General features: G+C 40.3%; 1 protein-coding gene across 2 annotated transcripts in view; it reads right to left on the bottom strand.

Moving 5' to 3' along the window:
• Nucleotides 1-14,493, bottom strand: part of USP2 (ubiquitin specific peptidase 2) — a 59,875-nt gene that overhangs the window by 28,335 nt on the left and 17,047 nt on the right. The window lies entirely within an intron of this gene.

The following is a 14,493-nucleotide window of genomic DNA, read 5'->3' on the forward strand; positions in this document are numbered from 1 at the left end:
ACTTGCTGGTGATATTATTTTTTGAGTCAATTTGTTATTTAGCTACAAGGTGACCTCGGGTTAGTTTTGGTGCAAGGTTTGAGATGTCTAAGAGATGTTCAAATGGAGATGTCGAGAAAGCTGTTGATTGAGTTTGGTGATACCTGGGCTGGGGATGTAAAATTGAGAGTCATCAGCATATAAAAATGGATGTTATTTAAAGCCATAGGACTTGAAGAAATCATCAAAGGAGGAAGAGTAGTTAGAAAAGAGAGGAGCAAAGACTAAATCTTGGGGCCCTATAATGTTAGATGATTTCAGAGATGAATAGGAACCTGACTGAAGAATGGTTAGTTAGAGGGAAAACCCAGGACAAGGTGAATTCTGGAAGCCAGAAGAAGCAAACCTACCAAGGAGGAGGGAAAGATCAATAGTGTCAAATGCTGCATACCAGAAAACCAAACCTGTTGCTGTTGAGTCAATTCCGACTTATAGCGACCCTATAGGACAGGATAAACACTGCCCCATAGGGTTTCCAAGGAGCAGCTTGTGGATTCGAACTGCTGACCTTTGGGTTAGCAGCTAATTTCTTAATCACAGAGCCACCAGGGATCCAAAGGCTGAGCAAAGATTAAGTAACATGAGTCTGAGAATTGATTTAGTAGATTGTTGGTGACCTTGATAACATTGGTATTCGTGGAATGCTGGGGTCGAAAGCCTAATTGTGTGGAATGAAGAAAGAATGAAAGAAGAGGCATGGAAACAAAAAAATATAGATAACTCTTTGGAGGAGTTTTGTTGTAAAGGAAGGAGATAAATTAAGTGGTAGCTAAAAGGAAGTGAGGTCAAAGTTTGTTTGTTTTTACTGTAAAAATAACTACATGTTTGTATGTTGTTGGGAAAGATCTAGTAGAGAGTGAAAATTGATGCTGGAGGAGAGAGTGAGGAGAATAGCTGGAGCAATGTCCTTGTTTAGATGAGAAGGGATGGGACGAGTGCAGAAGTGGAGGAGCTGGCTTTGGTTAGGGGCACAAACACTTCAAAGAAAGAAGAGAGAAGGTATGATATTTGGACACAGATGCATGGAGGTGGATGGATGTGGTGGAAGCTAGTGGAGATCCTCTCCTGATTGCTTCTTTTCTCTATGTGAATTAGGAACCAAGATCAACTGAGGGGATGAAGGAGGAAGGGTTGGAAATTTAGAAAGGAGGAGTTATAATAAAATAGTCATCTAGAACATTACATGAGAATCACCTGGAGAGCCAGTTAAAGCCCCACTTGGAGGTTCTGATTCAGGAAGCCTGAACTGGGCCCAGAGAATTTGTATTTCCAACAACTTTCTAGGTGGTGCTGACTCTGCTGGTCTAGGGACCACCCTGTGAGAACTACTGGGCTGGAGAGTGGGAGAGTGAATGGACTGTGGCAAGACAGTATTAAGGGCCAGGCAGCATTAACGGCTCATTTCTTTCTTTCCTTTTTTTATTGTGCTTTAAAAGGTGAAAGTTGGAAACCCTGGTGGAGTAGAGGTTAAGAGCTATATGGCTGCTAACCAAAAGGTCGGCAGTTTGAATCCACCAGCTGTTCCTTGAAAACTCTATGGGACAGTTCTACTCTGTCCTATAGCGTCACTGTGAGTTAGAATTGACTCAATGGCAGTGGGTTTGGTTTTTAAGTGAAAGTTTACAATTCAAATTCGTTTCTCATACAAAAACTTATACACACATTGTTATGTGACCCTAGTTGCTCTCCCTATGATGTGACAGCACACTGCTCCTCTCCAACCTGTATTTCCTGGGTCCATTCAACCAGCTCCTGTCCCCCTCTGCATTCTTATCTTCCCTCCGGACAGGAGCTCCCCACAGAGTCGCATGTGTCTACTTGAGCTAAGAAGCACACTCCTCACCAGTATCATTTTATGTCTTATAGTCCACTCTAATCTTTGTCTGAAGAGCTGGCTTTGGGAATGGTTTTAGTTTTGGGCTAACATAGTCTGGGAGGCCATGTCCTCTGGGGTCCCTCCAGTCTCAGTTAGACCATTAAGTCTGGTCTTTTTACTAGAATTTGAGTTCTGCATCCCACTTTTCTCCTGCTCCATCGAGGATTCTCTGTTGTGTTCCCTGTCAGGGCAGTCATTGGTGGTAGCCAGATACTATCTAGTTCTTCTGGTCTCAGGCTGATGGAATCTCTGTTTTATGTGGCCCTTTCTGTCTCTTGGGCTCACATTTTCCTTGTGTCTTTGGTGTTCTTCATTCTCCTTTGCTCCAGGTGGGTTGAGACTCATTGATGCATCTTAGGTGGCCTCTTGCTAACTTTTAAGACCCCACACACCACTCACCAAAGTGGGATGCAGAACATTTTCATAATAAACTTTGTTATTCCAATTGACCTAGATGTCCCCTGAAACCATGGTCCCCAGAGCCCCGCCCCTGCTACTCTGTCCTTCAGAGTGTTTGGTTTTATTCAGGAGACTTCTTAGCTTTTGGTTTAGTCCATTTATGCTGACTTCCCCTGTATTGTGTGTTGTCCTTCCCTTCACCTAAGATAATTCTTGTGTACTACCTAGTTGGTGAATAACCCTCTCCCTCCCTCCCCACCCTCAAAACCATTAAAGAATGTTTTCTTCTGTGCTTAAACCTTTTCTTGAGTTCTTATAATAGTGATCTCATACAATGTTTGTTCTTGTGTGACTAATTTCACTCAGCATAATGCCTTCCAGATTTGTCCACGTTATGAGATGTTTCTCGGATTCATTATTGTTCCTTATCATTGAGCAAAAGTACATTCTGTGAATATACCATAATTTGTTTATCCATTCATTTGTCAGTAGGCTGTTTCCATCTTTTTGCTATCGTGAACACTGCTACAATGAACATGGGTGTGTATGTATCTATTCCTGTGACGGCTCTTATTTCTCTAGGCTATATTCCAAGGAGTGGGGTTGCTGGATCGTATGGAACTTCTATTTCTAGATTTTTAAGGAATTGCCAAGTCAATTTCCAAAGTGGTTGTACCATTTTACATTCCCGCCAGCACTGTGTAAGCGTTCCAATCTCTCCACAAAATCTCCAACATTTATTATTTGTGTTTTTTGGATTAATGCCAGCCTGTTGGGGTAAGATGATATCTCATGGCAGTTTTGATTTGCATTTCTCTAATGGTTAATTATCGTGAGCATTTCCTCATGTATCTGTTAGTCTCCTGAATGTCTTTGATGAAGTGCCTGTTCATATCCTTTGCCCATTTTTTAATTGTGTTATTTGCCTTTTTGTTGTTGAGGTTTTGCAGTATTGTGTAGATTTTAGAGGTTAGATGCTGACTGAATTTGTCATAGCCAAGTTTTTTTCCCCAGTGTGTAGGTAGTCTTTTTACTTTTTTGGAAGTCTTTTGATGAGCATAAGTGTTTGACTTTTGGAGCTCCCAGTTATCTAGTTTCTCTTCTGGTCTTTCTGCATTGTTAGTTATGGTTTGTATTCTGTTTATGCCATGTTTTAGGGCTCCAAGCATTGTCCCTATTTTTTCTTCCATGATCTTTAGCATTTTAGATTTTATATTTAGGTCTTTGATCCATTTTGAGTTAGTTTTTGTGCATGGTATCAGGTATGGGTCTTGTTTCATTTTTTTTGCAGATGGATATCCAGTTATGTCAGCACAATTTGTTAAAGAGACTTCCTTTTACCCAATTAATGGACTTTGAGCCTTTGTCAGATATCAGCTGCTCATAAGTGGATGAATTACGTCTGGTTTCTTGATTCTGTTCCATTGGTCTATGTATCTATTGTTGTACCAGTACCAGGCTGTTTCGACTACTGTGGCGGTATAATAGGTTCTACAATTAGGTAGTGTGAGGCCTCCCACTTTGTTCTTTTTTTTTCAGAAATGCTTTACTTATGGGGGCCTCTTTCCTTTTCATATGAAGTTGGTGATTTTTTTCTCTATCTCATTAAAAAATGTTGTAGGCATAAATAAAAAGAGTCACCTGATCATCTCAATAGACACAGAAAAGGCATTCGACAAAGTCCAATGCCCATTTCTGATTAAAAAAAAAAAAACTCTTAATAAAATAGGTATAGAAGGAAAATTTCCCAACATAATGAAGGGCATATATGCGAAACCAGTGGCCAAAATCATTCTTAATGGAGAGAGGCTGAAAGCATTCCCCTTGAGAACAGGAACAAGACAAGGATGTCCTTTACTACCATTCCTATTTAACATTGTGTTGGAAGTCCTAGCTAGAGTAAGAAGGCAAGAAACAGAAATAAAGGGCATCCAAATTGGTAATGAAGATGTTAAACTCTCCCTATCTGTGGATGATATGATACTATACATAGAAAACCCAAAAGACTCCGTGAGAAAACTGCTGACACTAATAGATGCAGCAGATTAACAGGATACAAGATAAACATACAAAACTCAGTTGGATCCCTATACACCAATAAAGAGAAAGATGAAAAGGAAATCAGGAAAACAATACCACTTATAATTGCCCCTAAAAATATAAAATACCTGGGAATAAATCTAACCAGGAATGTAAAAGACCTATACAAAGAAAACTACCAAACGCTACAGGTAGAAACCAAAAGAGATCTACATAAATGGAAAAACATGTCGTGTTCATGGATGGTTAGACTCAACATTGTAAAAATGATAATTCTACTGAAAGTGATTTACAAATACATTGCAATCCTGATCCAAGTACCAACAACATTCTTTAAAGAGATGGAAAAACTTGTAATTAACTTTATATGGAAGGGGAAGAAGCCCCGGATAAGTAAAGCCCTATTGAAGAAGAAGAATAAAGTAGGAGGACTGGCACTACCTGACCTCAGAACCTACTATATAGCTACAGTAGTCAAAACAGCCTGATACTGGTATAACCACAGATACATTGACCAATGGAACAGAATTGAGAACCCAGATGTAAATCCATCCACCTATGGTCACCTGATCTTCGACAAGAGCCCAAAATCCATCAAATGGGGAAAAGACAGCCTTTTTAACAAATGGTACTGGCAAAAGAAGTCCATCTGCATACCTCACACCACATACAAAAATTAACTCAAAATGGATCAAAGACCTAAATGTAAAGCCAAAAACTGTGAAGTTCATAGAAGAAAAAATAGGTTCAATGTTAGAGGCCCTAATACACAGCATTAACAGTATACAAACCAAAACCAGCAACACACAAGCTCCAGAGGGTAAGGTAGATAACTGGGATCTTCTAAAAGTTAAACACTTATGCTCATCAAAAGACTTCACCAAAAGAGTAAAAGGAGAACCTACAGACTGGGAAAAAATCTTTGGCTATTACGAATCAGACAAAGGTCTAATCTCTAAAATCTACAAGAAAATCCAACACCTCTACAACAAAAAGAGAAATAATCCAATTCAAAATGGGCAAAGGAAATGAACAGACATTTCACCAAAGAAGATATTCAAGCAACCAACAGAGACATGAGGAAATGCTCACGATCTCTAGCCATTAGAGAAATGCAAATCAAAACCACAATGAAATACCATCTTATCTCGACATTGCTGGCAAAAATCAATAAAACAGGAAATAACAGATTTGGAGAGGCTGCAGGGAGATCAGAATGCTTATGTACTGCTCTTGGGAATGCAAAATGATACAACCATTTTGGAAAACAGTATGGTGCTTCCTTAGAAAGCTAGAAATGGAAATACCATATGATCTAGCAATCCCAATCCTGGGAATATATCCTAGAGAAATAACAGCTGTTACACGAATAGACAAATGCACACCCATGTTCACTGCAGCATTGTTCACAATAGCAGAAAGATGGAAACAACCTAGATGCCCATCAACAGATGAATGGATAGACAAACTGTGGTACATATATACAATGGAGTATTACCCAAAGATAAAGAACAACAATGAATTTGTGAAGCATCTCATAATATGGATGAATCTGGAGGACATTATGTAGAGTGAAATAAGTCAATTACAAAAAGACAAATACTGTATGAGACTGCTACTGTAAATACTCATGAAAAGATTGACATACGAAAAGAAACAATCTTTGATGGTTAGGAGGGGGGAAGGGAAAAACATTTAATTGACAATATGGAAACTTTGGTAAAGGGTAATACAGCACTCAATGCTGGGGAAGCCAGAACAACTTGTAAAATGCAAGGTCATGGTAGCTCCATAGACACATCCAAACTCCCTGAGGGACCGAATTGCTGGGCTGAGGGCTGTGGGGCCATGGTCACAGGGAGCATGTAGCTCAATTTGCATAACATAGTTTATAAAGAAAATGTTCTACATTCGGCTTTGGTAAGTAGCATCTGGGGTCTTAAAAGCTTGTGAGCAACCATCTAGGATACTCCACTGGTCTCACCCCTTCGGGAGCAAGGAAAAATGAAGAAAACTAAAGATACAAGGGAAAGATTAGTCCAGAGGACTAATGGATCACATCTACCACAGCCTCCACCAGACTGAGGCCAGAACAACAAAATGGTGCCCAGCTACCACCACTGACTGCTCTGACAGGGGTCACAGTAGAGGTTCCCAGACAGAGCTTGAGAAAAATGTAGAACAAAATTCTAACTCAAAAAGAAAGGCCAGACTTGCTGGCCTGACAGAGACTGGAGAAACCCTGATAGTATGGCCCCTGGACACCATTTCAGCTCAGTAATGAGGTCACTCCCAAAGTTCACCCTTCAGCCAAAGATTGAACATGGAACAAAACAGAACTAAGGGGAACAGGAAAGCTGGTAATAGGGAACCCAGGGTTGAGAAGGGAGGGTGTTGACATGCCATGGGATTGTTAACCAATGTCATAGGACAATCTGTGTACTGTTTGATAAGAAACTAGTTTGTTTTGTAAACCTTTGTCTAAAGTACAATAAAAAAAGAAGAAAAAAGTTGGAATTTGGGTCGGGATTGCATTGTATCTGTAGATCACATTGGGTAGAAAAGACATTTTCACAATATTGAGTTTTCCTATCCATGAGCAAGGTATGCTTTTCCACTTTTGTAGGTCTCTCTTGGTTTCTTACAGTAGTGTCTTGTAGTTTTTTTTGTATAGCTCTTTTACATCTCTGGTTAGATTTATTCCTAAGTATTTTATCTTCTTGGGGGCTATTATAAACGGTATTGACTTGGTGATTTCCTCTTCGACGTTCTCTTTGTTGGTGTAGAGGAATCCAACTGATTTTTGCATGTTTATCTTGTATCCTGATACTTTGCTGAACTCTTCTATTAGTTCCAGTAGTTTTCTTGAGGATTCTTTAGGGTTTTCTGTGTATAAGATCATATCATCTGCAAATAGAGATACTTTTACTTTTTCCTTACCAATTTGGATGCCCTTTATTTCTTTTTCTAGCCTAATTGCTCTGGCTAGGACCTACAGCACAATGTTGAGTAAGAGTGGTGATAAAGGGCATCCTTGTCCGGTTCCTGTTCTCAAAGGAAATGGTTTCAGACTCTCTCCATTTAGGATGATGTTGGCTGTTGGCTTTTTATAAAAGCCCTTTGTTATGTTGAGGAATTTCCCTTGTATTCCTATTTTGCTGAGTTTTTGTCATGATTGGGTGTTGGACTTTGTCAATTGCCTTTTCTGCATTCGTTGATAAGATCATGTGGTTCTTGTCTTTTGTTTGATTTATGTGATGGATTACATTGATTGCTTTTCTAATGTTGAACCATCCGTGCATACCTGGTATAAATCCCACTTGGTCATGGTGAATTATTTATTTTTTTTGATATGTTGTTGAATTCTATTGGCTAGAATTTTGTTGAGGATTTTTGCATCTATGTTTATGAGTGATATCGGTCTGTAATCTGTTTTTTTTGTGGTGTCTTTACCTGGTTTTTGTATCAGGGTTATGCTGGCTTCATAGAATGAGTTTGGGAGTATTCCATCCTTTTTTATGCACTGAAATACCTTTAGTAGTAGTGGTGTTGACTCTTTGAAAGTTTGGTAGAATTCTCTAGTGAAACTGCGGGGCCAGGCTTTATTTTGTTGGGAGTTTTTTAATTACCTTTTCAGTCTCTTTTGTTGTAGGCGTGTTTAGTAGTTCTACCTCTGTTTGTGTTAGTTTACGTAGATAGTGCGTTTCTAGAAATTTGTCCATTTCCTCTAGGTTTTCAAATTTGTTAGAGTATAATTTTTCATAGTATTCTGTTATGGTTCTTTTAATTTCAGTTAGGTCTGTTGTGATATTGACCATCTTGTTTCTTATTTGGGTTATTTGCTTCCTCTCCTGTTTTTCTTTTGTCAGTTTGGCCAGTGGTTTATGGATTTTGTTGATCTTTTCAAAGAAGCAGTTTTTGGCCTTGTTAACTCTTTCAATTGTTTTCTCTATTCTCTGTTTTATTTAATTCTGTTCTAATTTTTATTATTTGCTTTCTTCTGGTGCCTGAGGGCTTCTTTTGCTGCTCTCTTTCTATTTGCTCGAGTTGTAAGGATAATTTTTTGACTTTTGCCCTTTTTTCCTTTTGGATGTGTGCATTTATTGATATAAACTGACCTCTGAGCACTGCTTTTGCTGTGTCCCAAAGGTTCTGGTAGGAAGTGTTTTTATCCTCATTTGATTCTATGAATTTCTTTATTTTGTCTTTAATTTCTTCTGTAACCCAGTAGTTTTTGAGCAAAATGTTGTTCAGTTTCCACGTTTTTTTTTTTTGTTCCCCCTTCCTTTTTCTGTCATTGATTTCTACTTTCATAGCTTTATGGTCAGAAAAGATGCTTTGTAATATTTTGATGCTTTGGATTCTGTTAAGGCTTGCTTTATGGCCTAATACGTGGTCTATTCTGGAGAATGTTCCATGTGCATTGGAAAAGAAAGTGTACTTGGCTGCTGTTGGGTGGAGTGTTCTCTATATGTCTATGAGGTCAAGTCGGTTGATTGTGGCATTTAGATCTTCCATGTCTTTATTGAGCTTCTTTCTGGATGTTCTGTCCTTCACTGAAAGTGGTGCGTTGAAGTCTCCTACTATTATTGTGAAGCTATTTCTCTTTTCAATGCTTGTTTTATGTATTGTGGAGACCTGTCGATGGGTGAATAAATATTTATTATGGAAACCCTGGTGGTGTAGTGGTTAAGTGCTATGGTTGCTAACCAAAGAGCCGGCAGTTCGAATCCACCAGGCGCTCCTTGGAAACTCTATGGGACAGTTCTACTTTGTCCTATAGGGTCGCTATGAGTCGGAATCGACTCGACGGCACTGCGTTTGGTTTTTTGGTGGTTTGTGGTTGTGTTCTCCAGGTGTATTGACCTTTTAATCATTATATTGTATCCTTTTCATTTGTGGTCAATTTTACTTTAAAGTCTATTTTGCTAGAGATTAATATTGCCACTCTTGCTCTTTTTTGATTGTCGTTTACTTGATATATTTTTTTCCATTCATTGAGTTTTAGTTTGTTCGTGTTTTTAAGTCTAAGGTGTGTCTCTTGTAGGCAGCATATAGATCGATTGTTTTTTTTTTTTTAATCCATTCTACTACTCTCTCTTTATTGGTGCCTTTAGTCCATTTACATTCAGTGTAATTATTGATAGGTATGGGTTTATTTATGGGTTTAGTGTTGTCCTTTTGATGTCTTTTTGTGTGTGTGTGTGTGTTGTTGACAGTTTCTTTGTTCCACTTAATTTTCTGTGCTCAGTTGTTTTTCTTTTCATCTTTTTCATTGTTGATTTTGCATTTGCTGAGTCTTTATGTTTTTCTTGTTTTTTGTTTTGATATGTAGGATCATTAGTTTCCTTTGTGGTTACCATAATATTTACCCCAATTTTTCTAAGCTTAAACCAATCTTTTATTTCTTTGTATCACCTGACTTTCTCTCCATATGAAAGATCTATTACTACATTTTTTAGTCCCTCTTTTTTGTTTTAATGTTGTCATCTTTTACATACTGATGTCTCTGTTTCCCTACTTTCAGTGTTTTAGCTTTGATTTATTTTTGTGCCTTCCCTATCTGGGTTGATATGTGGTTGCTGTGTCCTGTGTTCTAGTCTTGGGTGTTATCTGATGTTATTGATTTTCTAACTGGAGGACTCACTTTAGTATTTCTTGTAATTTTGGTTTAGTTTTTACAAATTCCCTAAACTCCTGTTTATCTGGAAATGCCCTAATTTTGCCATCATATTTGAGAGACAGTTTTCCTGGATATGTAATTCTTGGCTGGCAATTATTTTCCTTCAAGGATTTATGTATGTCATCCTATTGCCTTCTTGCCTACATGGTTTCTGCTGAGTAGTCCAAGCTTAGTCTTATTGATGCTCCTTTGTTGATGACTTTTTGTTTATCCCTAGCTGCTCTTAAAATTCTCTCTTTATCTTTTCTTTTGGCAAATTTGATTATGATATGCCTTGGTGACTTTCTTTTGTGGTCTACCTTGTGTGAGATTCAATGAGCATCTTAGATAGTTATCTTCTCATCTTTCACAATATCAGGGATGTTTCCTGCCAACAAATCTTCAACAATTCTCTCCGTGTTTCTGTTATCCCCCTCCCCATCCTGTTCTGGTTCTCCAGTCACTCATAGGTTATTCCTCTTCATACGGCCTCACATAATTCTTAGGGTTTCTTCATTTTTTAAAAATTCTTTCATCTGATTTTTCTTCAAATAAGTTGGTGTCAAGTGCTTTATCATTAATCTTACTGATTCTGACTTCCGTTTCCTCAGTTCTGCTACTATGACCTTCTACTGAGTTATCGGATTCTGAAATTTTATTGTTAATCTTCTGGATTTCTGTTTGCTGTCTACAGATTCTTGCATCCTGTTAAATTTGTCCTTACGCTCTTATATAACTTCCTTAAGTTCCTCTATTGCTCCACCTGTGTGTTCCTTCCTGATCTCTTGAAGAGTTCTCTATATTAATCTTTTGTATTCTACCTCCTGTAATTCCAAGAAATTCTCTTTCTCTGGAAGATTTCTTGATTATTATTATTATTTGGGAGCTTGCTGAACCATCATGGTCTGCCTCTTTATATGATTTGATATTGATAGTTGTCTCTGAATCATCAATAAGTTATATTTTTTTATTTTATGTTTGCTTACTGTATTCTAGTTTCTTGTTTTGTCTTGTTTTGATATGCCCAAATAGGCTGCTCATGTGAGCTAGTTTGATTATTGGCACCTTTGAAGCTCTCACGTCCTGTCACCAGGTGGTTAGATCTGTTATTAGGTATGTGAGCCCAGGAGTCCGTTTACTTTTCTTGTATGAATTCAGCTCAGGTGTTCAGGTAGTCAGTCACCAAGTGTGTGGTGCAGGGCCTCACCTACAGTCCTAGGCGGGCAGGAGTGATTGGTGTAGGCACAGATATCTGGCTGCAGTAGGGGGTCATGCACTGAACAAGTCAGGGGCTTGACAGCTGCCCGTGAATGCCTGTGAGGAAAGAGTGTATCTGTTCCCTAGAGCGTGTAGATGGGTGGGTTTTGCAGGTGGACTATGGGTACTCAATGCTGTTGGCTGTAAGGACTGGGAGGTCCCACTTATTCTTAGACCTCTGTTACAGGTGGCTATGTGGCGTGGGTAGAGTCACCAGTCCTCAGGCCCTTGATGTGGGTAGGTGAGGACCCTGCTTAATCGGCAGAGTGGTGTCAAATGTCATGAATCTGCCACTCCACCTTATAGCTGGTATAGTTGAAAATAGGCTTCAGGTGTATATCCAGTTGTACTGTGCTAAGGAGGGCCTACACTGTTAAAATGGGCCCACACAGGTGTATGCGGGGGTGAAAGGCTTTCAAAGTCCGTGGACCCCTTATGCCTGTGCGGAGGCAGAGGAGCTGTGCCTGCCCTGAGTTCTTGGCGTAAAGGAGCTGGGAGATTATTTTTTTCCTGTTTGTTAATTTTTTCCCTCTCCGAGGCTGGGAGAATGGCTCACAGCATATGACAAGTCCTACTTCTGGCCCAGGGGACAAGACAATCTCTGAAGCTGGTCTGGGACCCGGTGCAGAGCAGGGAGTGGGCAGGTAAATGGGAGAGAAGTTTTTCCCAAACGGGTGTTTTTTGATCCACAAGGTAGGTTAGATGCATATACTTATCTTTTGCTGATTGAGTGACACTTTTCACTGGTTCTGGTGGGTTGAGCAGACTTTCCACTGCTCAGTCTCTCTCGATGTGGAAAACGCATCCCGAGTTTCACTGCTTGCCTCAGCGCGCATGCCAGTGGATCTGGCCTGCAGGATGCTGGTTCCTGCTGCGTCAGGTCTAGCGACACTTCACTGCCTCTGAACCATCTCTCCCTCCCCCTGCTGCTCAGTCTGACTCCTCAACTTTGTCTTTGATGTTCAGGGCTCCTAGATTGTCATATATGGTGGATTCACTTGTTTGTTCTGGTCTTTGTTGTAAGAGGGACCACAGGAAGCATCTGACTACTCTGCCATCTTGGCCCCGCCTCCACAGTCCGCTTCTTGCTTTTTAACACTTTAAAGAGGCCTTTTGCAGCAGATTTGCTCAGTACAATGCATAGTTTGATTTCTTGACTGCTGCTTCTGTTGGTTTTGATTGTGGATCCAAGAAAAATGAAATCCTTGACAACTTCGAACTTTTCTCTGTTTATTGTGATGTTGCTCATATGGTCCAGTTGTGAAGACTTTTGTTTTCTTTACGTTGAGATGTAATCCATATTGAAGGCTATAGTCTTTGATCTTCACCAGGAAGTGCTTCAAGTTTTCTTCACTTTCAGCAAGCAAGGTTGCGTCATCTGCATATCAGAGGTTGTTTATGTTTTGGTCACTTACTGGAGCCATCATGGTCTACCTCTTTATGTGATTTGATATTGACCGTTGTCTCCAAGCCATCAATAAGTTACTTTATTTATTTATTTTGTGTTTGCTTACTGTGTTCTAGCTTCTTGTTTTGTTTCGATATACCGAATAGGCTGGGTGTGTGAGCTACTTTGATTGTTGCTGTCTTTGAATCTTTCACCTTCTGTCACCAGGTGGTTAGAGCTGCTACTAGGTATGTGAGTGTGGGAGTCCATTTACTTTTCTTGTGTGGATTCGGTTTAGGTGTCCAGGTTGTTGGTCACCAGGTACGTGGTGCAGGCTCTCACCTCCCATCGTAGATGGGCTGGGCTATGTAGAGGTGATGGGAGCAGGCACAGGTATGTGGCTGCAGTATGGGGTTATGTGCTGAGCAAGGTAGGGGGCCAACAGCTTCCCCTGAGTGCCTAGGTAGAAGGCATGCCCCTGTCCCCTAGATCATGTAGGTGGGTGGGCTTTGTAACCAGACTTTGGGCACCCAATGCTATTGGCTGTAAGGACTGGGAGGCACCACTTGGACTCATGTCGTGGGTGGCTCGTTGTAGTGGATAAAGCCACCAATCCTCAGGCTCCTGATGTGGGTGGGTGAGGACCCTGCTTAATGTGCATGGGGTGTCAAATGTCACGTATCTGCCACTCCCACTTAGCTGTTGCAGTTGAAAATAGGCCTTAGATATATACTCTGTTGTACCGTGCTAATGAGGACCTATGCTGTTGAATGGACCCACACAGGTCTAGGCAGACGTGAAAGGCATTCAGAGTTTGAGGACCCCTTATGCCTGTGCCTTTTCAGAGGGGCAGTGCCTGCCCTGAGTTCCTGGCTTAGGGTTCGTGGAGAATCTTTAAAACTGCAAGACTGGTTTGGCATGGTTAGCCCTGAGGTCCCAGCTTAGGGGAGCCGGGGGTTTCCTTTTTTGTTTGTTCATTTGTTTACTTGTTCCCTTCCTACAGCCAGGAGATTGGCTCCAGTGCAAGGGGTCGCACTTCCTCTGGCAACTCTGCCTAGCTGGCACTTGGGCAGAATGGGGAGGGGGTGCGTGAGGGGAACAGAGGCCCTTCCCAGATTGGGAAGGGTTATTTTGATCCCTCGAGGTAGGTTAGACACTTGCACTTAACTTTTTCAGACTTTTCCAGCGCTGCTTCCCCCTAGCTCTGGACTTCTTCTAATCCTGATGCCATGTTCTTCTTCATATAGTCCAGCTTCTAGGATTATTTACTCACATACAGATTGAATAAGTATGGTGAAAGGATACAACCCTGATGCACACCTTTCCTGATTTTAAACCACACAGTATCCCCTTGTTCTGTTCAAACTACTGACTCTTGGTCTATGTAGAGGTTTCTCACAAACGTATTATCTACAATTTGTTATGATCCACACAGTCGAACGCCTTTGCATAGTCAATAAAATACAAGAATATCTTTTTGGTATTCTTTGCTCTCAGCCAAGGTCTATCTGACATCAGCAATGATATCCCTTGTTTCATGTCCTCTTCTGAATCCGGCTTGAATTTCTGTCAGTTCCCTGTTGATGTACTGCTGCAACTGCTTTTGAATGATATTCAGCAAAATTTTACTTGTGTGTGATATTAATGATATTGTTCAATAGTTTCCACATTCTGTTGAGTCATCTTTATTTGGAATGGGCACATATATGGATCTCTTCCAATTGGTTGGCCAGGTAGCTTCCAAATTTCTTGGCATAGACTAGTGAGCACCTCCTGTGCTGCATTGCTTGTTGAAACAACTCAATTGATATTCCGTTAGTTTCTGGAGCCTTG

The sequence above is a fragment of the Elephas maximus genome, chromosome 17, assembly GCF_024166365.1.
Source record: "Elephas maximus indicus isolate mEleMax1 chromosome 17, mEleMax1 primary haplotype, whole genome shotgun sequence".
NCBI classification, from domain to species: domain Eukaryota; kingdom Metazoa; phylum Chordata; class Mammalia; order Proboscidea; family Elephantidae; genus Elephas; species Elephas maximus.